General features: G+C 47.1%; 2 long non-coding RNA genes across 2 annotated transcripts in view; both read left to right on the top strand.

Annotated features, from left to right (window-relative positions):
* Nucleotides 1–19,399, top strand: part of LOC121137264 — a 29,657-nt gene extending 10,258 nt beyond the window's left edge. Inside the window, exons 3-4 of the long non-coding RNA XR_005874519.1 lie at nucleotides 16,909–17,026; nucleotides 19,304–19,399. This is a non-coding gene — a long non-coding RNA (uncharacterized LOC121137264). The remainder of the gene's footprint in view (nucleotides 1–16,908; nucleotides 17,027–19,303) is intronic.
* A 4,934-nt stretch (nucleotides 19,400–24,333) lies between these two features.
* On the top strand, nucleotides 24,334–26,095 carry LOC121137265. The gene is made up of 2 exons (XR_005874520.1): nucleotides 24,334–24,472; nucleotides 24,587–26,095. It is a non-coding gene; the product is annotated as an uncharacterized LOC121137265 (long non-coding RNA).
* The last annotated feature ends 472 nt before the right edge of the window (nucleotides 26,096–26,567 follow it).

Raw genomic sequence — 26,567 nt, 5'->3', positions numbered from 1 at the left:
AGGGTCTCTCTATGCAGTCCTGGATGTTCTGGAACTTCCTTTGTAGACCAGGCTGGCCTCAAACTCATAAATATCCTACCGTTTCTGCCTCCTAAGTGCTGGCATTAAAAGTGTGCACCACCAAAGCCTGGCTTTTAATATTGTTTTCATTTGTCCCAGACTGGCCTGAAACTTGATGCATAGCCAAGAATGACCTTGAATCTCTGATATGTTTGCTTCCAGCTTTCATGGGCTGTGATTACAGGCTATTGCCACCAAGCATGGTTTTATGTGGCGTTGGATCTACCATAGCTACATCCCCAAACCGAAACTTTCCTTTTGGTAGGGGACAAAGACAATCAGACAATATTAAAATAACTTTGCCTCTCTGGCGGCTGTTCACAATTTAGTAACTGGAAGAAAAAGCAGTGGGGTCGACCAGCTTTGGTGTAGACGCTTCTTGTTTGGGATTGCTCGTGCAATGTCAATTGGAAAATGGGGGGATAAAGCTGGGGCTGTCTCAGAGCCTTCCACACCCACTCCTTGCTGTTACCCAAAGCATCTACAATGAAGCCTTTCCATGTGACTTAAGCTTTCTCCACACGTGCATGCTCGATCCTAAGAGCGACTAACTCCAGGGATCAAGGGAGAAGGGCGGGGCAGCTGTTTGATGTAGAAGTCACATGGTTCTACTGTGGTCACACTGTTGGTCAACGCAGTCCCAAAGGCTTACTCGGCGGCGTTTAAAAAGAGCACCCTATGGTGCCTTCCCAGAGATTAAGGACTTTCTAAACAGTCATGGCTAAAGAGAACCCAAATCGCTGCCTAAGGTTCTGTGGGCTCGCTGCTGCTTTCTGTGGGCTCGCTGCTGCTTTCTGTGGGCTAGCGGCACACAAGCTCACTGGTGCTGGCACCTCAGTTATTGTTTCCGACTCTGGGTTCCCAAGAGCTGACTGGGGTTTGCAGTTTGTGAGACTGACGCCTTCCCAGAGGAAGACGTTGGATTATCACCTCTTAATCCCGCGTTATTCCCTACTCCCAACCGGGGGAACCCTGGCTCTTTGACTTGGAAGAGTGGTTAGATGGGTAGACATGGGTGTGGTGACACCACTTGCAGTAATGGATAAAATTTTTTTATAAACACCACTTAAGTGTCAGGATACCTGCTCGAAGGAGGGCTAGCAGATCTGCATAGAACTGCTGTTTTGTTTTTGAGACAGGGTCTCATTAGGTAACCCAGGCAGGTCTGGAACATATGATCCTCTCTCCTCAATCTTTGCAGGCATGTACCACCATATCCAGCTTTATTATTATTATTATTATTATTATTATTATTATTATTATTATCCCCATTTCACAGGTGACAAGACTGAGACACAGAGACTCAGCTGTTGATTTGCCAACACCGGCTAACAAATAAGTGTCAGAGGCAGGATTCAAATTCAGGACTCCGTACCATGCTTTTGGTCAGCAAGCATTTCCTTTTCATAGCTACCCAGTGGGAATAATTTAATTCTCACAGCACCATAGAGAACACACCATAGAGACACAAAAACCCTGGCAACTTTGTCTGAGCCTAGGGTTTTTCCAAGAGCCCGTGTCTGACTTCCCCTCATCCCGCCTAGCCCCCACGTATCAGTGTCCACCATAGACCACCCGAGGAGACCTCCTGAGTTCCAACCTAGAGTCATCTAAATGGCAGGCTGCCTCAACAACAGTGTTCTGCAAGGACTCTGCAGTCAGAGCTGAGTGACACACTTGTCGACCTTTTTTGGTTTGGATTTACCTCTCTTGGCTGTGAGTGTATCCTTACTACGGGTAGCCTGACCTTTGCCGGGGACAGCTGATGTTCTGGACTCTGCCTTCCCTGGCCTGTGTGAGGCAGGAGGGGCCTGCTTCTTCTTCGCTTTCCTCAGTCCGAGTGCACAGTGTTTGCCTAAGTGGAGAAGGGCTCAGGGGTGGAGCGGGAGAGTAATTAGGAGGCTACATAGTCCTAGTGCCATGTTCCTGAGGTCCTCGACTGTGGCATCTCTTGGGACAACAGCAGCAGTGAACCGTGTGGGTCATGTCCAGCATCTTGACCAAAAATGAGAGAGAGAGCAGAACTGGGGACTGACCCTGAGGCTGCCTGCCCCACCCGGCGAGTGGCTGACCAGCGGCTGTTATCAGGCATTCCCCGGATGGAGTAGGATCAAGACTGTGGCTCTCACGGGGCAGGGGAAGACTTAAAGGACCAACCAAAGCTCCCAGGACTAGGAGCGCCAGGAAACTCTTGCTTTCCTGTAACAGGTCAAGGACTGGGCAAACTTGAACTAGATCTGACACTGAAAACCGGAAGCTCTGGGGTGACGCATTCCCAGGAGCAGATTGCAAAGGAAAGAGGAAACAAAGAAACACCCTCCCCTTCAGTTTTCTGCTCTTCCAAACCCATCATTCCTCCCACTGGAGAACCCTTCCAGAAGGCTTGGGAAATCCCAGGTGATGCAGTATCGGTAGAGCCCAGGCCCCTGGCACAGAGCAAGGGTGTGGGGTGTGGGGCGGGGGCGGGGCAAATGTGTAACCAGCAGCACAGTGGAGCTACACGTACCCTGCCCTCCCAGCTGCTAGGAACATGTGTACTTCCCTGAGGTCCTTTCAAGCTGAGACCTGTCCCACCTGACCTTCTCAGGGACGGAGGCACCCACCTGCCTTTCCCGAGTATCAGTGTGAACTTCGATCCCTTCTCTGCTGCTTTTCCGACCTGTGCCTCTGTGGGAACATCTCCCAGTGACGAGGATTGCTAACGCCCACACTTTCACTGTGGGTCTACGCGATCCCACGGTGGCTTCTGGAGAAAGCTCGGTTCTCTTCGGGCCAGCCACCTTCCTTCCAACGCACCCAGCATTTGTTTTATGTTTCTCAGACACAGGCATAGTATGTAATGTAGTTCAGGTTGGCCTTAAACTGGCGGTCGGACCTCAGCCTCCTGAGTGCTGAGGGACAGGCGTGTGACACACACCAGGCCAGACTTGACTTTCCGTCTTCTCACCTGCCCCTCTGTGTCTGCTCACCTCGGCGTTGATCTCCACGGTGTACTTCTCTGGCTGGGCTTTCATTCGGCAGCTTTGATGCTGGTGATGGTAGTTGGGGTGGTGATGGTTATGGCGGTGATAATGGTGGTTGTGATGGCCAACATGTACTAGTCTGTAGCTCTTCTAAATATCTTACAAATACTAGATATTTTGTCTTGACACTATTATTCTTTTCTAACAAGTGCAAGCAGCACGTCTTAGAGGGCATGTTTTAGCCAGGTCACATAATTAAGTCATAATCATAAGTAGGTGTGGTAATTTGAATAAAAATCGACCCCCAGGGGCTGGAGAGATGGCTCAGGGGTTAAGAGCACTGACTGCTCTTCCAGAGGTCCTAAGTTCAATTCCCAGCACCCACATGGTGGCTCACAACCATCTATAATGGGATCTGACACCTTCTCTCTGATTCTCTCTTCTATCATGAAGGCATACATTCAAATAGTGCACTTATATATTTATAATGCATGGATAAATCTTTTTCAAAATTGGCCCCATAGGCCCATAGGGAACGGTACTATTATGATGAGGTATTGAAATATGGCCTTGTTGGAGTAGGTGTGGCTTTGTTAGAGTGGGTGTGGCTTTTGTTGGAGTGGGTGTGGCCTTGTTGGAGTAGGTGTGGCTTTGTTGGAGTAGGTGTGGCTTTGTTGGAGTGGGTGTGGCTTTGTTGGGGGAGGTGTGTCACTAGAGGGTGGGCTTTGAGGTCTCAGAAACTCAAGCCAGGCCTAGTGGCTCAGTATTCCCTTCTGCTGCCTGCTGATCCAGATGTAGAACTCTCAGCTCCCTCTCCAGCACCATGTCTGCCTGCTGCTGCCATGCTTCCTGCCATGGTGATCATGGACTGAACCTCTGAAAGTGTCAGCGAGCCACCCCAGTTAAATGTTTTCTTCATAAGAGTTGCTGTGGTCATGGTGTCTCTTCACAGCAATAGAAACCCCAACTAAGACAGTGTCCATCATCCCCAAAGCTTCCTTGCATACGTCCTTGGAAACCCATCCGTCACTCTCTGCCTCACCCTGTTCCTAGGCAATTGTCTGCTTTCTCACGTTATAGATTAGTTTGCATTTTAGGGTTTTATATGTGGAAGCAGACAGCATGCATTCTTTTTCTTTCTTCTTTAAGTCAGCACAATTATCTTGGGATTCATCCCTGTTTTGACACGGGACAATAACTTGTCCCTTTCTATTGCTAAATAATATGCCATAAATATTACTAAATACATATATGCTTGTCCATTCACTTCTTTTTGTTTGTTGTTTGTTTTTGAGACAGGGTTTCTCCGTGTAAAAGCCCTCACTTTCCTTGGAACTCTCTTTGTAGACCATGCTGGCCTCAAACCCACAGAGATCTGACTGCCTCTTCCTCCCCAGTGCTGGGATAAAAGGTGTGTGCCACCCTGCCTGGCCTTTATCAACTTTTTAAGTTTTCTTGTTTCTTTCATTTTTGCAACTTTTGATGAACCAAGACTTGCTTTCTTCTCTCTCTCTCTCTCTCTCTGGGTAGGGCCTGGGTCTTTCTACCAAGTCCTGACTGGCACAGAACTTTTTATGTAGACCAGAATGGCCTCAGACTTGCAAAGAGCCTCCTACCCATTTCTTGTGATGCTTACAGACATGAACCACTGTATCTGACAGATTTCAGATTTGATGACATCTAATATGCTGATGGGGTCGTGGGCGCTCATATTCATGCCTTTTTATTCTTGGCAAACACCAGAATAAAAGATATTCTGGCATGTGTGTATGGGGGGGTGTGGGTAAAATATAGATAACATAAATTCTATTATTTTAATTATTTTTAAGTGTATAATTCAGTGGCATTAAGTGTGGTCACATTATGCTAAGAGTTTTTTTTTTCACAAATTCAAGGAGGCTAAGATTTTTTTCTCTTATGCTGTATTCATAATTTCAGCACTTATAGATCAACTTCAAACTAATTTTTCTGTTTAGGATAAACAGTGGTTGAGGTTCGTGTCACATAAGTTTAAACACTCTTGCACTGTAGGCTTCAATGGACGCTGTAACGATACGCGACACACAATTACTGAAAGTAAAGCTAAATATTTAATGTAGAAATGACTCACAAGATACCAAACCCAGAGGAGCCAAGCAGTTTTCAGCTGCTGGACCGGAAGCCGAACTCCAGGAAAAGAGACCGAGACTTCCTGTGTGCTGTCCTTTATGCCTTCCCCTGTAACGCCCCCTAGCCAAGTGGGCATGGCTAGTGACGTAGTTCCGCCTACGTACGTACGTATACGTCTTTACGTCCAGCCGTATACGTCTTTAGTCCTGCCTAAAGTGGGTGTGGTTAGCGGTGTGGTAAACCGCCCTTTTATTACCTCATCTGTATGCGCCTCTAATAAGTCACATGTTTAATGGCGGCATCAGACTTCCTCCTACATTGCACCATTTGTTGACAAGAGTACCCTTTTCCTATTGTCTTGCATTGATATCTTAAGCAAATATCCATTGCCTGGGATTTTTACCTATTTTCTGAGTTTGCTTTTGGCTCCAGCCTTCTGATTTCCATATATTGTCTTCCTGGATAGACTCCCTTCCCATAACTCTACAGACCTAGCTCCCAATTTCCCCTTCCTACTGGCTGACAGATTCCCAGACTTAGCTTGTTTGGTTTTGGCTTATTTAAGACAGGGTCTCCCTATGTATCACATACTGGCCTAGACCTCACTATGTGGTCCAGGCTGGTCTTGAACTCTCCATCCTCCTGCTCCTACTTCCTGAAGGCAAGGATAACAGATGTGCATTCTCATGGCTAGCTTGTATTCCAGATTTTACTGAATACCCTGTTTATCCCTTGGACTGCAGTCAGCCTTGCTCCAGCCTGGGCTCTGTGCCCAGCACCTGAGCCCTGCTGCAGTCAGCAGTCTGATGCCGACAGAGCCCTGGAGACGGAGAGATGCATATGGTCCTCCTCAGCCCTGGCGTAGCAGGCTTTTCCAGGCACCCACCCTGGAACCCCTGATATTGGCCACCATAGACCCAACTTTTACCTCACTGGTAGCCCAGTTGTGAGCTTCATTAGATACAGAAATGAGATTTGGCAGAAAACTGATATTGATGGATGATAAAACTGACTAAGAACGCACCCAGCCTTGTGGACCAGTGTTCTTTCACACGGAGGGGAAAGCTTTTCAAGCATGACTGTTCACGGGCAGCACTATGCAGTTCACTTATCCTGTGAGACTTAAAGAGGCGGACAGGGCCATCTCTATTTATTCATCTATTGTGAATGACGAAGACAGCCTAGAAGAAGCCTAGGAGTGACTTCCTTATTTCACCTAGACTCCCCCTACCTGTCTGGAAGGGGACAGGTAGCCCCTGAGTTGCCTGGGTGTGTTGCTATCCCTTTGTACCTGTCAGAGTGGACAAAGAGACTATCAGTCTTAGCTTAGGCACTGGGCACTGGAGCATTTTTCCAGCCACCAGCCGTAAGTCAGCTTCTGCCTTTGCTGACCAACACACCCAGTTAGCAGGTACACAGGTGTGGGGTCAGGGAATTATTTCGGGATTGTCTTAGGTGGTTCATTAGAGGTGACCTCATTGATACTAACTTCTAACCAAGGGGAACCCTCCTTTGGTGAAATGCATGAAGACAACTTCTCTTGAAGGCTGTGTCAAATGACAAAGATTATCTGGATATGATGGGTGAAGCATGGGTAAGCATCGACATTACTAAGCAGACACTCAGCCGTGGGTCAGGGTCTAGAAGAAGATGGACTGGGTATCGTTTCTCTCCCTGGCTCACTCTTGGGAAAAGTAATGAATCAAAGAGGCTTATGCTGGAGGTTGCCTCTGACATTTTGGGCCTCCAGGGACTCCCTTCTTTTCACAGGCTGTCACTTCCCTGACAATAAGTTGCTGTGGGTACCAGCTGGGAGAAACAACCTCCATCGCTCTGGGAGGTAATGAGGGAGAGAAATCTGATGGAAAGGCTGCTCATGGTAAAGAAATTCTTATTCATAATAAACATGCTTTTTTAAAAGTCTTCCTATGTAGTCCAGGGCAGCCTCGAACAGTATAGATCCTTCCAACTATTTCCGGAACCCTCAGTTATAAAATAAAGGGTTTGGGCTGAGAAGATGGTTGGCCAGTGGTTCTCAATCTCCCTGATGCTGAGATCCTTTAATACAGTCCCTCATATTGTGGAGACCCCCAATCATAAAGTTATTTTCGTTGCTACTTCGTAACTGTAATTTTGCTACAGCTGTGAATCGTAATGTAAATATCTGATATGTGACCCCTAAAGGGGTTGCAACCCACAGGTTGGGAACTGCTGGTTTAGCTAGTAAAGTTCCTAGTACCCATGGAAAAGTCAGGCATGGTATCGTGCCTGTAATTCTAATGCTGGGGAGGTGGAGTAAAAGGATCCCTAGGGCTTGCTGGATATCCAGTCTGGCTAAGTTGACACCAACCTCTGGCTTCCATAAGAGCATGCACATGTGTGTGCACATGGACACACATGGACATATGCATACATACATAATGGTTTTGTTTGTTTGGTTTTGGTTTTGGGAGGGTTTCTCTGTGTAGCCCTGGCTGTCCTGGAACTCTCTCTGTAGATCCTGTTGGCCTCAAATGCAGAGATCTTCCTGCCTCTGCCTTCCAAGTGCCCCAGACTAGTTTTAATTAATGAGCTCAAGCGATACTATTGCCTCTACTTCATGAGTATCTACAGGCATGCACCACCTCCCCCAACTTGCAGCTAATTTAAACAGAGGTTGGGCGTTTGATGGTAGGGGTTTTCATTATATAGCTTAAACTGGCTTGGAACTTGCTATGTAGCTCAGGTTAGTGTCAGACTCTTGATCTTCCTGCCTCAGCCTCTTGAGGGCTGAGAAAACAGGTTTGGGCCATCATAACCAGCTTTGATTGAGTATTATGTGCCAGATATAGTGCTAAGAACTTTATACACATTGACTCATTTTAATCTGAGCTCACTCTTTAAATGGTGAAAGCCTGTTTTGGGGGATGGTAGACAGTAGGAGCTCAGTAAATGCTAGGTGGGTCATAATATCTTGGAGGTAGAAAGGTAGCCACTGGGGACTTTGTGTACCTTTGCTCTCCTAGGTCTGATTGAATGGGGATGAACGGTAAGACGTGAAGAGCCGGGACATTCTATTTCTGCATCAATAAATTCAAGGAGCACCTGAGGCCAGGGGGAGGGACGTCCCCAGGCCTGGGAGTGGGTGGGGGTAGGGCGACTCTGTGAACGGAGTGAACTGTCTCTGGTCATTCTCTGCCCACTTCAGCTCCACCCACCCTTCCTCCCTGGGGACACTGGGTGGGGGGCTTTGTGGTCTTACAGTACTGTGTAGTCTAGGGATCCTGACACCTTCAGATGAGTTTGAAGCTGGGACAGCCTGTCCTTCAGACGCTTGCCTCAGGCCCCAAACTAAACTGAGCTTCTTATAAAAATATCCTGGTTTTCTGTTTTTATAACTTTATAGTGTGCTTCTTCCAGGAAGCAAACACCTTCAAGGGCAAAAAATAGAAAACCCATGGAGATCTGTAAGCAAGGCAGTGAGTACTGAACAAAGTGATACATTTCTGAGAAAGAGTTCCAGGGAATCTGTGTAGCACATCTCCAGAGTTCTTCAGACTCAAACAAAAGTTCCCTGCCGAGGCCACTTCCCTGTGAACCTGGAGACCCCTCCCCCACACAAACCCTACTACTCTTAGGATTGCATTCTCTTGGCGACATAAATATTCACATGCTTAGGCCTGTGTGTGACTGACTTTTTAAATCATAGCTTTTTGTGTATGCACAGGGGGGTGGGACTGGAAAGATGGCTCAGTGGTGAAGCTACTTTTGCTACTCTTACAGAGGACCCAAGTTCAATTCCCGACACTCACGTCAGGTGGCTCACAACCTTTGGGAACTATAGCTCCAGAGATCTGACACCTTCTTCTGTACTCTGTGGACACCTGCATAACTCCATCCCCCCTCCCCCTTCCCTTTCCCCCTCCTCCCTCCCTCCTGCCCTCTCTCTCTGTCTCTCTGTCTCTCTGTCTCTCTCTCTCTCTCTCTCTCTCTCACACACACACACACACACACACACTACATGCATATTTTCTTAGTTAGGTTTCTATTGCAGTGAAGAGACACTGTGACCACAGCAACTCACATAAGGGGAACATTTAATTGTGGTGACGGCTTACACTTTCAGAGGTTCAGTCCATTATCATCATGGTGGCGAGCATGGCGGCATGCAGGCAGATGTGGTGCTGGAGCTGAGAGGGCCAGATCTTACAGGTGACAGGAAGTCAACTGAGAGTCACACTGAGGGAAGCTTGAGAAAAGAGACCTCAGGGCCCGCCTCCACAGTGATGCACTTCCCCCAACAAGGTCACACCTACTCATAATGCCCCTCCCTGTGGGGGCCATTTTCTTTCAAACCACAATAAGTAAATACATACATACATATGTACGTACTCCCCCGTACTGAGGATTGAACCCAAAGCCCCACACATGGTGAGCAAGTGCTTTACTATTTCTAGGTGTGTGTGTGTGTGTGTGTTGTGCCGAGTGATTGGGGTGCTCTATGACTTCTGTGGTGCTGGTAAGATTTGCTGGCTGACAGACAAAGGAGCATTACATCTGGCTCCTCAGGTGAGCTGTTGGTTTTCCCCCTCATCAGAATCTCCAGTTATTTTAACATTAAGTATCAAGCCCAGGTCCTACATGGTTACAAAGGATTCTTCTGGAAAGATATGCAGCATGTCACAGACGGGAAGGAGCAGCTTTTAGAAGCAGGTTCAGAAAGAATGCACCTGGGGCCTTCAGGTAAATCCCCATCCCCAGGAGGAACAGCTGCAGGTTCCCACCTCCGGGGTGAAATTTCAATGAGAGAGCACTGAGCTGACCTACTTTGAGCCTCTGATATCAGTGCGCAGGGGAACCTTGAAGCTGAGGGGTACTTCACCTGGGTCCACGAGCAGGATTAAAAGAGAGGGCGAATAAGTATGAGACTAGAGAGCCCCATAAATGATTATCTCAACTCCAACCCCCAGTGCAGGAAGTAAAAGAAAAGCCTGCACAGCTTTTGGCTTACCAGGAAGTAGGCAGGAAAGTGGGCTGACTTCCATCCCAGCTGGGTTGAAAACCAGCCTGAACACACACACACACACACACACACACACACACACACACACACACACACACACACACACACACACACACACACCTTCCCTTATCTTAACTCTCTGATCGCAGGTTCACTCCAACCAAAACAAACACTGGAGACTGTGTTTTGCCCTAGGACCACCTGGATGATTTTTCTGCCTCCCTCAAAACCAGGGCCTTGACCTGTAGGAATATGGAATGTTTGTTTGGCTCTTTGAAAGGTTGAGACTAACTGAAGAGGGTGTGGGGATCCTGTCAAGGGCTTGAAGCAGAGTGAAGAACCAAGTGAGGCTGGAGGAAGGGCTGGTGGGTGGTACCCGGAATGCCCAGCTCTATACGGGCAAGACCCCAGAATCCTCATTCTCTCCCACTGTTCTGTCCCCTCCTTCAGTGAGGCTGAAGAGGCCGCGTCCTCTGCGAGGTTTCTAGGCACCAAGACATCGTTGGTCATGTTATCACTTGAAATTCCTCACTGGCTGCCTGCTTGCATCGGATTCATCCTCAATCCTTGCTCAGCTCTCCTTCCTACTCCCCCCTTCCCCGCCCAGCCCACTTAGGTTTCAAGCCATCCTCTCTAGCACTTGATTACATATTGCCTGCAATTGTTCCCCAGCCCACTGTGATCAGGGCCTCCTCCCCCCCAGCCCGCCCACTCGCGACTCCCAATGTGCTCAGCTTTCCACCTCCTCAAATCCCAGCCTCTCTCGCTGCTGCCACAGTGCTGTCAGCGCCCTCCCTCCTCCCCACACACTTCGCTTCTTTCTCAGTTAGCCTAGGGTTCACCAGCCTCCCCCATCGCCCCCTCCCCCCGCCCCAGTTCCCAAGCCATCTCCTTCTCCCCCACTCGGTGGTCCCTCTGCCTCCGCCCATCCCCTGTGCGGCTGTACCCTAGCTCTCCACTCCCCAGCTTTCCACCCTGACATCTGGACTCCCGGGCTCTGGAGCTCTGCTGGAGAAAACTCACAGCCCACGCAGATTGGCGCTACTACAGTCATCCGCAACCTCGGCGGGCTGCTGAAGCCTTGTGGGGCTCCCTGGCAGCAAGTTCAACCTCTCCCATATCGGCTTTTCGGAGCCTTTCCCACCCTTGAATCTCACTGGGAAAGCAGGGCAGGGGTGGGTGGGTGGCGGGAGGGGAGCACCAGCTCCTCTGGTCCAGCAGGGAACTTATCTTTCTGTTTCGTAACCCCTGCGCCCTGTCTGGAAGAAGCTGGTGCCTTGTGATGTGCCAAGTCCCACTGAGGGCTCTACAGCCTTGGCTGGCATCTCTGTCGGGTCTCTTATCTCTGTGTTCGGTCTTACCAGTCATCCCTGCTGTCTTTGTCCTGGGTACATGAGTGTTCTGTCTCTCCAGAGCGGTGGCTCTATTCCTAGCCATGCTTCACTCTAAAGGCCAACCATGACCATAAAAACAAAAACAAAAACAAAAAACGTGCAGAGTCTGAGAGGGGCTCTCAATGTCCAGCCCATGGCGGCTTCTGGCCGCTATCTGACCTCTGTCTTCCTTGATTCCGCTGAAGATATGACCCCAGTGACCGCTTTCCTTCTCTTGAATTTTCTTCTTTTCTGGACCCCGGTGGAGCGCCCTGTCCTCTGATGAAGGTTGGCTTAGCCACACGATGGATGTCTCACCTCCGCTGCGTCTGAGCCTTTGTACATTGCTTGGTTCTGTCTGGAGGGGCTCTTCTGTTTTTGCTGTCTGGCAGGGAAACTCCTACTCACGGCTTAGGAATGTGCTCAGGTGTTGCCTCATCCTCCAGGAGTATTCCAGATCAAACACCCTGAGTCTACATCTTCTCGCTTAACACCCAGTGTTGAAATCACCTATTGGGCTGGGCCCGATGGTGTCACCTGTAATCTTGTAATCCTGGCACTGCAGAGGCTAAGGCAGGAAGATTATGAGTTCAAAACTAGTCTGGGATAGATAGTTGAACCCGTTCTCCTCCTCTTCTTCTTCTTCTTCTTCTTCTTCTTCTTCTTCTTCTTCTTCTTCTTCTTCTTCTTCTTCTTCTTCTTCTTCTTCTTCTTCTCCTTCTCCTCCTCCTCCTCCTCCTCCTCCTCCTCCTCCTCCTCCTCCTCCTCTTCTTCTTCTTTTAATCATGTATTTTTGTGTCTATTCCATTAATCGATTAACTCTTTCAGGCCAGGAACGGGGCATTTAATTCCCTATGTGCTTCATGCTACACAACTTGGCACGCAAACTCTCCGTTTGCGTTTGCTGAGCAAATAAGTTCCTATTACCCCAAAGGCCCAACCAGGTTACTCTGGCGTAGTAAATGCAATTAATCTTTTAGAACTTTTTTTTGGTACATGTGTTTATTTATTTATTGTGAGTGCATGCATGCATACATACATGCGTGTGTGTGTGTGTGTGTGTGTGAGAGAGAGAGAGTGTGTGTGTGTGTGTGTGTGTGTGCGCGCGCGCGTGTGTGTGAGAAGGTCAGAGGACAACTTACAAGAGTCGCTTCTCTTTCCTGGATCCCAGGGATGGAATTCAGGTGGCCAGCTTTGGCAACCAACGCCTTTATCCATAGAGTCACCTTCGCAGTCCACTCTCCCCTTTAAATTATGATGAAACCCACACTTACCATGTCAGCCAGTCTGAAATGTGCAGTCCAGAGAAATTTGCTATGCTTCAGATCATTGCTTTCTGGGTCCAGACATTGGTTGCCTGATTGATTGATTGATTATTTTGAGACAGGCTCTGGCCATGTGCTCCAGGCTGGCCTTAAACTTGTGATCTTGTTTAAGGCTCTATATGGAGCTCTTCTATCCACTGAGATTTATTTCATTTGGTGTGCATGTGTGAGTGTGTCTCTACGTATGAGCATCATATGCATGCTGGTGCATTCAGAAGCCAGAGGAGGGTATTGAATCCCTAGATGCTGGAGTCACAGGTGGTTGTGAGCCACCTGGCATGGATGCTGAGAACCAAACCTGGACCCTCTGAAAGAGCAGTATGTGCTCTGAACTGCCAAGCCATTCCTTCAGCCCCACTAATGACACATTGTCATTCTCAATTCCTCCGTCTCCTCGTCCTCTGGCTTTCTGTTTCTATGGTTCTGCCCATTATAGATATCGAATAAAATGAAGTTGCACAATATGGGAGCCTGGGTGGGTCTAATCTCTTTGACTTAACGTAGTGTTTTCATGGTTCATCTATGTTCAGCATCTACTAGTACTTGCTTTTTTATGATTAAATAATATTCCACTGAATGGCTATTGTCACTCTTTGTCCATTAGTTCACTGATGGGCATTTAGATTGTTTGCTCTATCACGTATAGCGTAGCCATCAACATTTATATGCAAGTTTTTGTGTAAATAGCTATTTACATCTCTTTTAAGTATGCGCCCAGCAATAGAGTCGTCAGGATATGTGGAGAGTCTATGTTTTATTTATTGAGAAACACAAAACTGACATACGTAGTCACTGTACTGTACTAACTATATTTACACTGCCATTCCCATTTCATGAGGGTTCCTGTTTCTCCATTTCATTGCCAACATTTCTTATTTTCCATTTTTTTTCCTGAATATAGTCCTGCTAGCCGGCATGAGCAGTAGTATATGTGTTTCGAGGTATACCCTTAGCTTAAATGACCCTATCCGTAGGTGCCTCACTGCCGCCTCCAAAGGTGGTTCCTTGTAGCTGCGTACAGCACCTTGTTCTGATCCTCCCTCAACACCACTGGTTGGATCAAGGTTGCATTTTGGGGTCTATATTTGAGAAGGATGACAGGTAGACCCAGTTCATGTGGCTGAGAAGCAAGGAAAGGTCGATGTAGTTCCTATGGCTTTAATGGGAATTTTGCGGTTGTTAACATCTCGATTTGGTCTCACTCTATAGCTCTGGAACTCAGTAGGTATACCGGGCTGGGCTAGAACTCACAGAGATCTGGCTGCCTCTGACTCCGGAGCGTTAAAAGTATGTGCCCTCATGCCAGGCTTCTTTTTCCTTTTAAGATTAGCATGCAGAGAAGGAAGTTTTGCTCTAACATTTCATGCACACGTTTGGTTACACTGTGCTGTGATCCCCCTAGATTCCTATCAATTGGTAAATTCCTAGCTTTAATCTTTGCTTGCATTAGACTGCTCTCCTGTCTCAGGACCTGTAACTTGTCCTTTTAGCCTACTGTGATTAACCCATTTTGTGGAACTTTTCTTGCAGATAAGTAGAACCCAGGACCACAGACCCATTCTGTCACCCTCACAACCTCCTTAAGAGAGACTTCAGACTATAAACAAAGCACAAAAACTCAAAGTGACTTCCGTTTCTTTAATCCCTTTGTGCGACTTTAATGACCCCAGTGGAATATCAAGGCAAATTTTGCATCAAGGTCATCCAGTATTCATGCTGTAGTCCTCAAGGGCAGGGCTACAAGCCCTCGGCTCCCACCTTGATGTGACTGTTGGCGTTTGTTCTAGATTTCTTTTTCTTCCTTAATAACAGAACTTTTTCGGTCCACTTGCAGGTTCTGTTGTGTTTGGCTGTCTTTGGCGATCCTCCCCAGCACAGAGCTCTTGGTGGGAGGGGCAGCCAGGCTACACAATGGGGAAAAGGAACAAGCAACTGGGATTTCTAAGGCACTGAGTTCTGCTCTGGTTCCTGCCTCTGGCATCTCTGCAATGCTGAGTCAGTCATGAGACTGTCTTCCCACCGTGGAAGCAGAAGAACAAGATGATATTTTCTCTGCCTGCACAGAGATGCAAGTTAAAATTAGGCCATGGATATGAACAATATATGAAGCAATCTATATCTATCTATCTATCTATCTATCTATCTAGATATTGCTCCATATATACATTGATGTCTACCCCATTCCCAGATACCAAGTTCAAAGTACTTGCTCGATAATTACTGGGATTTAACTCTTACTGCTTTAAAAAAAAGAGTCATCCACTTTTATTGAACATTGATTAATACTCTTGAAAATTACAAATAAGAAAAAACAAGAGACAGGACTGGAGAGACAACTCTGTTAAGAGCACCCAGAAGACCCCAGTTCAATTCCAAGCACCTACAATGGCAGCTCACAACTGTCTGTTACTCCAGTTCCAAGGGTCTGACACCCTCACACAGATGTACATTCAGGCAAAATATCAATGTGCATAAAATTAATTTAAAAACTCACTATGTAGTCAAGGATTACCTTGAACTTCTGATCTTCCTCCCTCTTGTTCTCTGGTGCTACAATTTGGAATTGTAAACATGTGCCACTAATCTTGGTTTTAGGCAGTGCTGGTTGAACCCAAGGCTTCAAGCATACTAGGCAAGCACTCTGCCTATATCCTAGTCCATTTTCTACTTTAAAAAATAAATGTTTTAATTATCATTTCTTTTTTATGGTATTTTGACTGCACTTATGTGTGGTGTTATCTTTCTTCTACAAATAAGCCTGTCTGGGGGTCAGAGAATGGAGCTTGCCACTAGCTAACCATAGAGGGCTAGAGCTCTGTACAGACAGACAGGAAGTGAGGTAGCTGGGCAGAAACAGGATATAAGCAGGGAGAAACAGGAAATCGCTCTCTTCTTTGCTGAGATGCCGTGTAGCAGAGGAAGGAGTAACAAGTCTGGACCCTTCTCTGGTAAGATAAGGTCACATAGACATACTGGAATTAAGAAATGGGTTAATAATTAAGACAGAGCTAGCCAATAAGAAGCCCTAGCCATGGGCCAACAGCTTTATAACTAATATAAGTCTGTGTGCTGATTTAGGGCTAAAGTGGTGACAGGACCTGGTGGGACAAGAAAACACCAGCAACACTTATGTCTGTGTGATGGTGTCAGATCCTCTGGAACTGGGGTTACTGACAGCTGTGAGCTGCCATGTGGGTGCTTGGAATGGAACCCAGGTCCTCTCGAAGAACAGCCAGTGCTCTTAACCCCTGAGCCATCTTTCCAACCCCTTTTTTATTCCCTTTCCCTTCCTTCTTGACTCCATTACCTATTCTCTGACTCTTCTATATAGTCACCTCTGATCTCAAATTCCTGATCTTGCTGCCTTAGCATCCTGAGTACTAATGTTAAAGATATACAACATCCTTGAACACGCATGGTGTTGCATGTCCTCTTGTCCTTTTGTGTGTGTGTGTGTGCAATATGCATACATGTATGATGTGTTTTCCCATGTGTGTGAGCCTTCATGTATGTGTATATGCAGATGGAGGCCCAAAATGGGTTTTGGGTGTCTTCCTGGATCCCTCTTCACCTTACTTTTTGAGACAGGGTCTCTCACTGAACCTGAAGGTCACATACTCCAGTTAGTCTAGCTAGCCAACTTTCCTGGGGCATTCTTTGTCTCTGCCTCCCAAGCACTAGGATTACAGGTGGCTGCCATGAGCATCTGTCCTCATGTTTACAAGGCAAGTACTTTATTCACTGAAGCATCTCCCGGCTACGTTATACTTTCTATATGATTATATTTGTTATCCTTTAGAGTAAAACCCAACCTGTCAATTTCTAAGTTGTCTCTCCTGTGTATGTTGACCACTGACAATGTTTCCAAATGTGTTGCACATTGCAATGAACGGAAGGCTTTGAAAAATTCTCGTGTCCAGGAATCACTTCTATCGACTGTGACACACTTAGTCTGATCTGTAGGCTGGACTTTGAAAGTTTAAAAAATATCCCCTAAATGACTCTAATGTACAAGTTTGGGAATCATTACCTTGAAGGCTCATTTTAAAACAAAACTTGGTTCTACTTATTTTTAGGTTAATTCTCATCTAGACTTCCCCTTGAACCATTTCCCTTGTACATTGTGGGAGGAAACAACAGGAGATCAGCCTGAAATCCTTTCTTCCTACTGTGACTGCCTTGGTATCCATTAAGGTAATTGAAATCTCTGCTCTAAGGGCAGGGAAACGATTAATGGAGGTTTCACAGATTGGCATTCCTGTTTCCTGTTCTGATGGGTGTTCCCTTGGTCAGCTAGGTCAGGGTCTCTCTCTCTCTCTCTCTCTCTCTCTCTCTCTCTCTCTCTCTGTGTGTGTGTGTGTGTGTGTGTGTGTGTGTATGTGTTCCACCCTCCCTCTTAAAATGGCATTTCACTGTGCCCAACAGGCCACACAGGTTTGACTTCCTGCTCTTGCCACTTCTGCAAGGGCAACATCTCCCTGTGTCCGTTAATGTCACATCCATCTTCTGGATCCTGTTACCCAGTTGCTAGTAGAGTTGCTCAGACTTCATCCCAGTCTGGAGCATCTTGTCATTCGGATCCTAGCCAGCCTGATAAAGCAATTTTGCATTCTCTTCTCCTGCCTGAGTAGGGACAGATTGGATCTGCTGTTGACTGAGGAATATAAGCAAACCTGTTAGGCATCTTCCACTGGCTCTGGTTGACAGCACGTGGGCCATCTTAGGTGATCTGAACTTGAACATGCTTTCCCCTGGGCCATGAAGGCTACCCACTCTCCTAAGAGAATGAAAATATAGCTTCAAAGCTACAAGAAATGTGAATGCCTTAGAGTAAAAACAAGGACTGTTGTTTCACCAGGGACATTGTCCCCATTCAGGATGAGTCACTGACTGTCATCTGCTCTGGTCCTTGCCAGGGATAGGAGCAGGAGTGGGGACAAGAGAAGAATAAAATACTTCCAGTCCAATGGGCATTGCAGAGTCCTGAGCTTTTTCAGACCTATGACAATCCTCACTGCCTGTCCTCTCCTTGTCAGTCACTCCCTATGACAATTCTCACTGCCTGTCCTTGTCAATCACTCCCTATGACAATCCTCACTGTCTGTCCTTGTCAGTCACTCCCTATGACAATCCTCACTGCCTGTCTTCTCCTTGTCAATCACTCCCTATGACAATCCTTATTGGTTAGAGCCACAGCATCAATCCCAACTGAGAGGATGAGTCCAGATTAACTCATGGCATCAATAGTGAGCCTAAAACATTCTCATTCTGTAACAAAGTTTTATTCTTGAAATTGTTTACATTCTTTCCTCTCTGTCCCTTCTCTCTCTGAAGATAGCAATTTTTCAAAAATGTCATTTGAGATGTTTCAAAGAAGAGTATCGTCCATACACAAAACTGAACATAAGAACTCTTTCCCATCTTACCTTTGCTCAGGTAGAAATCCAGCCTGGGGCACCAGTTGCTTTGCTGGGACAAAGGGTCACTTTTCTCGTGTATTATTAATGCCACATCACTATTAATAATGACTGAACCTCCTGAGCATTTACTATGTGGCAGACACGATGCCAAGCCTTTTCCATAATTCATTTCAGTTACTCCTTGCCCTGCCCCATGGGGGCTTGGGTCTTATTTATTCATTTCGCCTTTGAGACATTGAGGTTAGAGACACAGGAAGGCTTGCATAGCTAGTGAATGGGTGTGGTTCCAGATGCCTACCTGCTGTGATGGCAGCAAAGTTTGTGATGTTTCTTTTCACAGTTTTCTGAGATGACCTTTTCTTGTGAAACCATTGTTTTTAAATCCTAGTGCTGGGATTATAGTTGTAATGCACACCTATAATCCCAGTACTTGGAAGGCAGAGGCAGGAAGGTTCACTCACAAGTTTGAGGCCAGTCTGGTCTCCATAGTGATTTCCAGTAGAGCTAGGGCTACATAGACCCTGTCTCAAAATAACAATAACAACAAGGATAATAATAATAATAATAATAATAATAATAAACAGTAATAATAATAAATAGACCAGTGAGGCAGCCTAGCTTATATGACCTGAACTTGAGCTCAAATCCACAGAGGAGAGGACTGAACTGACTCTTGAAATGGTTCTCAGACCCCCCACACCCATGCCTCACACACACATAGAACACCCCCCAAAAGAGCCCACAAACAAATAAATCTAGGTAATATGGCTTTCTTATTCTGACTTTGAAAACTAAGGACTGTAAGATTATTAGAATTATAAGTACTGGGGTGCAATTTTATACATTTAATTCTCACTTGAAAAATCATGATTGGTGGGTTGACTGGCCAATAGCATTTTGTTTCCTTAGTTCCCAGGAAGAGTTCTGGACATGAGGTGATGGGAAGGGAGCATTGTGACATCCTGGGAAATGAGCACAGATGCCTGTTCAGCCACCTTTGCCCTGGCCTTGCTCAGTCACTGCCCTCTCTAAGAGTCTCCTTATTTCACAGAGACCTAACAGAGACAGAGCTGAAGACTGATGACAACAATTTCCAGAAATGCTTCCTGTGGCTTAGAAGGAAATCACTCAAATTTATGATGTGAGCTCATCTTGTTCTAGTCTACCCAAAAAGAAGTAGAGAAGAGGGAGGGGAGGGAGGGAGGGAGGGATGGAGGGAGGGAGAGAGAGAGAGAGAGAGAGAGAGAGAGAGAGAGAGAGAGGTTCCTATGACAAAAAATAAAAAATAAGAAAGATTAAAAAAAAAAAAGAAAAACAGAATTTCAGTCTCTCTGTGGAGCCTGAAGTCCTCTGAGGTGCCTAAAAGGAATTTTTCAGGGATTATTTTCACCTTAAAGAAACTGTGGCTTGCTGGGTGGTGGTGGCACAGGCCTTTAATCCCAGCACTCGGGAGGCAGAGGCAGGAGGATCTGTGTGAGTTCAAGACCAGCCTGGTCTGCAGAACTCATTCCAGGACAGCCATGGCTACACAGAGAAACCTTGTCTTGGAAAAACAAAAAAGAAAGGGCTTCTAAATTGATGGGGACTCAATGATTTAATGTAATTTCAAGAGTAGCCTTGATTTTATTAGCCGAGGGACCGAAGGAAGAGGCCCTCCAAGGCCAGATTCATTTCTGCCTTCCATGAAAGGAGAAGGGAAACCAATGTTGGCTCTGTGGGGTTCAGGCTATAATTTAATTCTTTATATGTTTAGGGAAACAACCCACAATTCCTGTTTTTCTTTAGAGAGAAAAAAAAAGGAATTGAACTCAGGGCATCAGGCTTGTTGGCAAACTCTTTACCTCTGAGCCATCTTGCGGTCCCAAATATAGATGATGTTTAAAACACAAATTCAGAATCAAAAAGCCCCCAGTTCTCTTTGTGGGGTGTTATCAGTACAAACAGGCTGCAGGCTCTGCCCCGGCAACCTCAGAAACCCACCTGAGAAGTGGCTTCAATCTAGCAAGCCTTCATATTGAGGAACAGGACTGTTCGCCCATGTTAAAACAAAAACAGTGTTATCCATTATGGGATCTGATCCAGGCCAGTGCCCATCAGATCAATCAACCTCTTAAAAGTCTTTTTAGGATAAATATTCAGCTACAGCCATGAATTAAAGATGTGAGGGAGAGAAAAATAGTACACAGCTCCCAGTGGTTAACGCTAGGTTTATAACCAAAGTGTGAGGCTGCAGCCTCTTCTCCAAGAGTCCTGATAGGATGGCACAAAATTTGTTTTAACCTTGGCTGTTCTGACAAAAGTGACTTTAAAAAAATTATCTATTTTTTACCTTTTGTGATTTTTTTAAATGGCAAATAAAAAGGGGAATGACTTTTTCAGTAGGACGGGGGAGGCAAGTTATAGTTAAATCACACTTTAAAAGGACAACAACAAAAATCCAGAATTTCCAAGCCTCTGATCAACCACCCTGTCTCCATCTCAGGCTTGAAAACCACCTTATAGCAAAGACAAACTAGACTCATTCCTGTTTATTATTAAATTTGTTTCCCAAGGATTGGGCTGTGCCCCACCTGTAACCTTAACTACGAATTGTTCTGTACTGCCTACTCCAGGAAATAATAACTGTGCCTTCATTTAAAAAAGTTTGTTATGACCACCTTGTCATGACCACCTTGCCATGACCACCTTGCCATGACCACCTTGCTATGACCACCCTGCAACGATGTCTTTTTTTCAGGATGTTGTTATAACCACCTTGTCATGACCACCTTTCTATGACCACCTTGTCATGACCACCTTGCTATGACCACCCTGCAACGATGTCTTTTTTTCAGGATGTTGTTATGACCACCTTGCTGTGCTTATGCTCCGCTTCTGTAACCCTCACCTATTTGCCTGCCCAGTCACCCATCTGGAAAGCCCCTACTCCTGAGCTGTAAAAACCCTTATCTTATCCATGTCCAATGCTGCTGTCTTACGCCCCACATTTAGAGAGAGACAGCCAGTGCATACTCATTTTTAAAAAGCTTGCTTTGTTTAGTTTGGTCATGATAATTTGGGTCGGTGGTCTTTCTCCTCGAATCTGTAGGATTAGCATCTCTGAACCATGAATCCTGTGTTTGTGCAAGACTGTGGATGTGGTAAGGAGTGGTGGCTATAACCACTAGATTACTCTCTGATTCTTTAAATTCTTCAAAATGTTTTGCAGGTTTGAGTTATGCCCAAAATTTGGGAGGCAGGGTGTCTTCAGGGGCGGCACAGTGGTCATGCAGGCCTCCCACGGGCAACGTAACGCATGAACTTTAGAGTTCTGTCATTGGCATCTTGAGTTCTCTGTTGCTGCTGGTGCTGCTGCTTTGGACCGTCCCATGTCTGTAGCCCAGCTTGGCCACAGAGTCACTATACAGCATGAGCACGGCATTGAACCTCTGCTATCCCTGCCTCAGTCTCCTAAGCCTGTGACTATACGTGCATGTCACAGCCCCACCTGGCTGCTATCAGGAAACTCTTGTTATTTTTGTATTTGTGCCCTGTAAATGAAGTCTAATGGGACAATGGAATCTTGACTTCCTTGTGGTCCTATCTCATTTCTCCAGGGTAAACTCCAACTATCTACTCCCTGTCCCCTGACACCTGGGCCCTGCCAGACCTCTGTGTTTCCTGTGTGCTATGATTGCTGCCACCCTCCACTTGGGGCGGTGTCTTAGTTGGGGTTTTTTCTTGCTGTGAAGAGACACTCTTACAAAGAAAACATTTAATTGAGGTGATGGCTTATACTTTCAGAGGCTCATGACAGGGAACATGGCAGCGTGCAGGCAGATGTGCTGCTGGCTAAATTTTGACCAGAAAGCAGCAGGAAGTCAACTGACTTTCACTCTGACTGAAGCCTGAGAAAAGAGACCTCAAAGCCCGCCCCCACAGTGACACACTTCCTCCAACAAGACCACACCTCCTAATAGTGCCACTCCCTTTGACGGCCATTTTCTTTCAAACCACCACAGTGGTGACTGGGGTGTAGCAGTGGAGGAGGTCTGTGGTCTCTTGCTGGTGTTCCTGGCAGGGATCTGGGCACACATGGGGATGGTTGGGATTGGATATGCTCCCGTGGCGTCAAAGATTAGGAAAGTGGGCAGCAATCCCACTGCACATTTGGCTGGTGCTGAGTCTGTGCCTTACCCAAGCACAGAGTTGCCTGTGGGCTATGGGCTGGGGCCGGGGACTCTGAGAATGAGGTGACTGAGTTCTCGTTCTAGACTTGGGCTCTACGTCATCATTTTGCAACAGAACTTCTTGGACGGTGATCAGTTTCAAAGACTAGGGGTGGGGAGTGAAGGAAGGAAGGTTTCCTGTTTAATCCAGCTTTTAAATATATCTAGCTTGGCACAAACAATGACGTTTCCCCAGTGGAACTAGGAAGTGGGGTGTGGGTGCAGAAGGCAGTGGGGGGGGGGAGGCAAAAGTCCTGATCACCGTGCTCCCAAGTATAGGACTGGGCACAGTGACCCCGTGACAGCAAGGTGAAGGCCAAGTGGCCTTCCAGCACAGGCTGACTTGATGCCCACAGATTATTTTTTGGCTCCAGACCACTCCTTCACAGTGTCCTGTGGGGAGGGCGATTTGTGGCAAGAGATGAAGATGTAGGGACACTGGTGGCTGACATAGACCAGTGAGGAAGGGGCCCAACAGAGTAAGTGGTGTGGGCTTAGTGTAACAGTGGGCTTCCTGCAGGGCTGCCTGAGTCATGGCGGGCTGGGAAGAGAAAAAGGTCAGAGCCTCTCAGCTGCATACACTGAGGCACAGCAGGCAGGTATACACACAGCAATCTGCACCCAGGACTCCTCAGACTAGCAGAGAAGGAGCCAAGTGACCTTGCACTCAGCGCAGGACAGAGGAGTGAAGTTGCCTTTCAGCTGTGAGCTCAGCGGGCAAGGGGAACGGCAGATACTCTCGGGTGAGGGTTGACTTAATTAGCCGTTTTAATAATTCATGAGTCTGTAAAACGTGTGCCAGACCCAGAGCTCAGATTCGGCATCTGGCCTTTAGCCCTGGGTCGTCTTTACCACAAATTGTGCTGCCTCACAGGACAGGCAAGAGGCAGGAGGAAGCCTGGCAGTAAGAGGTCTGGGTTTGGCCAGACCATGTCCAGTTCTTAACCCTGTGGAATCCAAAACCTCTTTGAGTATCTAGGGGACGTTGTGAACCCTTGCACTAGGAAGATTTGCATATATACTTACAATTCAGGGCTCAACAGTCTCCCCAGAGTTCCCTTTCTTGGACCCTGGCTTAAGGACCCTTGATTTAGATCATTTCTGACTCTATTTTTAACCCACCCCCCAAGCCATGCTGTTAATCTGTGACTGCAATGCTGTGACTCTTTGCAGGCAACCAGTCTCATGTAGATGTCGGCAAAGTGAAAAATGCCTACCGCCGCAGAGGCAGGCAGATCTGTGAGTTCGAGGCCAGCCTGGTCTACAGAGAGAGTTCCAGGACAGCCTGGAGGGGGGAGAAAGAAAGGGCCATAGAAAAATGCATAACGTGATATTTGTTCATTAGGCTGAAGCAACGTGCAAGCAGAAAACAGAGTGGAAATGAATGGAGAGCTCTGAGTCAGCTCCCTGCCACCTGCTGAAGAGGCCACCTGCTAAAGCAGGGGTGGGGTGGGAGGCGGGAGTCAGCAGCCTGGGGCCCTTGAATCTCAGCCTAAGTGCCTTCCAGCTGTGACTTGGAAGAGCATCTTAACCACCCAGAACCTCCGTTTCCACATTTGTAAGCCATGTAGCCTGTGTCCGGATTAGGAGGCCCAGGCTAGCTCAGTTCTGTCAAAGCGTCTGCTCAGAACTGCCTGTCCGCTTCCTCACACCGAGGCTCAGGTCTGAAGGGACTGTAGGGTGCTGGGGCTCAGGATCATTCTGTCGTCACAGCCTTGATTTCGTCCCCTCCACACGGCTGAGGGGACCAGATGCAGCAGAGAACACAGCAGAGGAGAGGGAAAACTAGCTAAAGAGCCAAAGAGTCAGGCTTCTCTTCTACTTCAGAATGGTCCAGGAGCTGGGTGGGGAGGGGGGAGCCGCTGGTCCCCCCCCCCCAGGGAAATGCAGAGCCGGGAAGTTGGCAAGCTATGTCTCCTGCTCTCGTGGATCTCACAGTGCTGACGTGGAAACAGGACTACCTGGAGGAAAGAGAGGACCGCATGGATGACAAATGTCCCCTCCTGTATAAGGTCTGGGACCATGAGGTCAGGGTGGTGGAGGGTGACTTGGTGCCAAGCCACTTTCGCTAACTCTCACTCTTCTAGTAACACTGCAAGGTAAACACTTATCATCCTTCCCTGCAGATGAGGAAACCTAACTTCAGAGACTCAAAGGCAACATCTATTTGTGGGTTGCCAAGGGATGCACACCAGCCCAGGCTGCTTGCCCGTGATGCCCTTTTCTCCTTCCCTACGCTGGCTCAGCTAAGCGGAGAGGGAAACCCTCAGTAATCGTGAGTCCCGGTCCTGGAAGCCAGCTGCCTACAGAGCTGTGCAGAGTTCCAGCTTGGTAAATATTTGCCCCGTGACTGAGGCAGAGAGAGTGCTCCTTTCTTGGTCCTGGGCAGTTCTTGGCAGTTCACACACACTGTTTACCTTTCCTCCCACATTCCCCCCTGAGGAATCATCGCCACCCCCCTCCCCTCCCCTTCAGTTTGCTCAACAGAAAACAAGGCAGAGCGGTATGAAGCAAAGTGCCTGGCATATATAAAACCTGTCTCCAATCTGTCCCGTGTGGCCTCACATAGCCTTCCAGACAGCGAGGATTCTAGGGCAGAAAAATACCTTCCGTTAGGCGGACATAACAGGAATGGGTGTCTTGGGTTCCCAAGAGGAAAGTATTTTGGATTTCCTGGGGGAAGCTGCCATCCCGGGGACTGAAAGCGAATCATTAGGAAGTTCGGGAGCTGGGAAGCTGGGAGGCCTGCGGCCATCCTGCTGAGATGGAATCCTGTTGCTCTGGGAACTTGGTTAAGCTGTGTCCTGGTTGGTTTGCAGCTGGTGGTGCCATATAGAGAGCTCAAGACCTCCACCCCTTTCCAGCCGCTGACTCCATGATGTTGATGAGCCGTGATTGTTTACATGGAGAGCTTTGTCACCCTGCTTTCTCTATGAAATTCTGGCGCGGCTCCTTATTTCCTAACCAAGGCCCTAGGCCTCTCTTTTTAGCATGCTGGCTGGGTGTGACACGTTCCCCTAGGGGTCAGCTTTTTATTTTATTGCCATTTGAAGAGTATCTGAGCATGTGTTTAGAATTTACATCTCAGTAATAGATTTCTGGATGGAAACAGCGTGGATTATTACTTACATTTGGTAAAGTCCCCTTGGATAAGAAGAACCTGCTGGCATCATATTAATGTTCCTTGCTGTCACTTGACAATCTGAGTTGGTTTTGTATACGAACCTGGGGCTCATTGGATTGAATTTAGGAAACTGGTAAAACAAATTTGTCTTCAGTGGGTTTGAATAATCATTCAAATTAATAACACGCACACACAGGCACACAGGCTGAAAGGTTAATTTATCATCGCTTTCAGTCCTGTTTATTCAGAACTCCTTCATCATGGGCATAAGCAGCCTTTATTAAAGATGATGAATCCAATTTCCAAATGAGCTGTAAATGCCTTTCTATTGAGACATTCCTTGATTTGTTGTTTTCTTGAATAAAACATGGTTTTGCCCTGTGGGTTATGGAGCCCATATATTAATATTGGGAAATTACTCTGTTGTGCCTGGCATCTGCGATGCGCAATGTTGAATTTGTTCTCTGATCTGTCTTCCCTCTCTTTAATAAACACTGAGACAGAAAGCATAGCCTCTTAAGACCCGCACTCCAGTGGATCGTAGCGGGATGTCTGTCTGAATGGTAGTTTATCACTGGAATGATAATTCTGGCTCCCTTTAAAAACAGACTGCGGTGAGCGGCTTGAGAGATGCTGCGGTCACTGCGGGGAATAATAACTGACCTCCACTTTGGTTGCATAGTAACAGACTGACAGGGCATTAGATCACTGCACACTGCTCACCTACCAATCTGCTGCCCTCTGAGGCGGAGGTGGAGGGGAGGACTCTGCGTTTTCAACTTAGAAAATTACCTAGAGCAGAGAGAGGCAGCCTGCGGGAGAGCTGTGCCCCCAACACTTCCCCGAGTGCTGCACTGCACAAATGCTAACACTACAAAGGGAATTAGTGCCTGGGTGGGGTGTTCCCAGTGCTGGGGCTAGGAAGGTCCTAGGGAGGCCGTTTCTCAACCCCCTCAAGGTCAACCAGTATACTTTAACATTTT

The sequence above is a fragment of the Mesocricetus auratus genome, unplaced genomic scaffold (assembly GCF_017639785.1).
Source record: "Mesocricetus auratus isolate SY011 unplaced genomic scaffold, BCM_Maur_2.0 Super-Scaffold_100676, whole genome shotgun sequence".
Lineage (NCBI taxonomy): Eukaryota > Metazoa > Chordata > Mammalia > Rodentia > Cricetidae > Mesocricetus > Mesocricetus auratus.
Note: the sequence above shows the minus strand (reverse complement) of the source record. Positions and strands in the feature narration are given on the sequence as shown.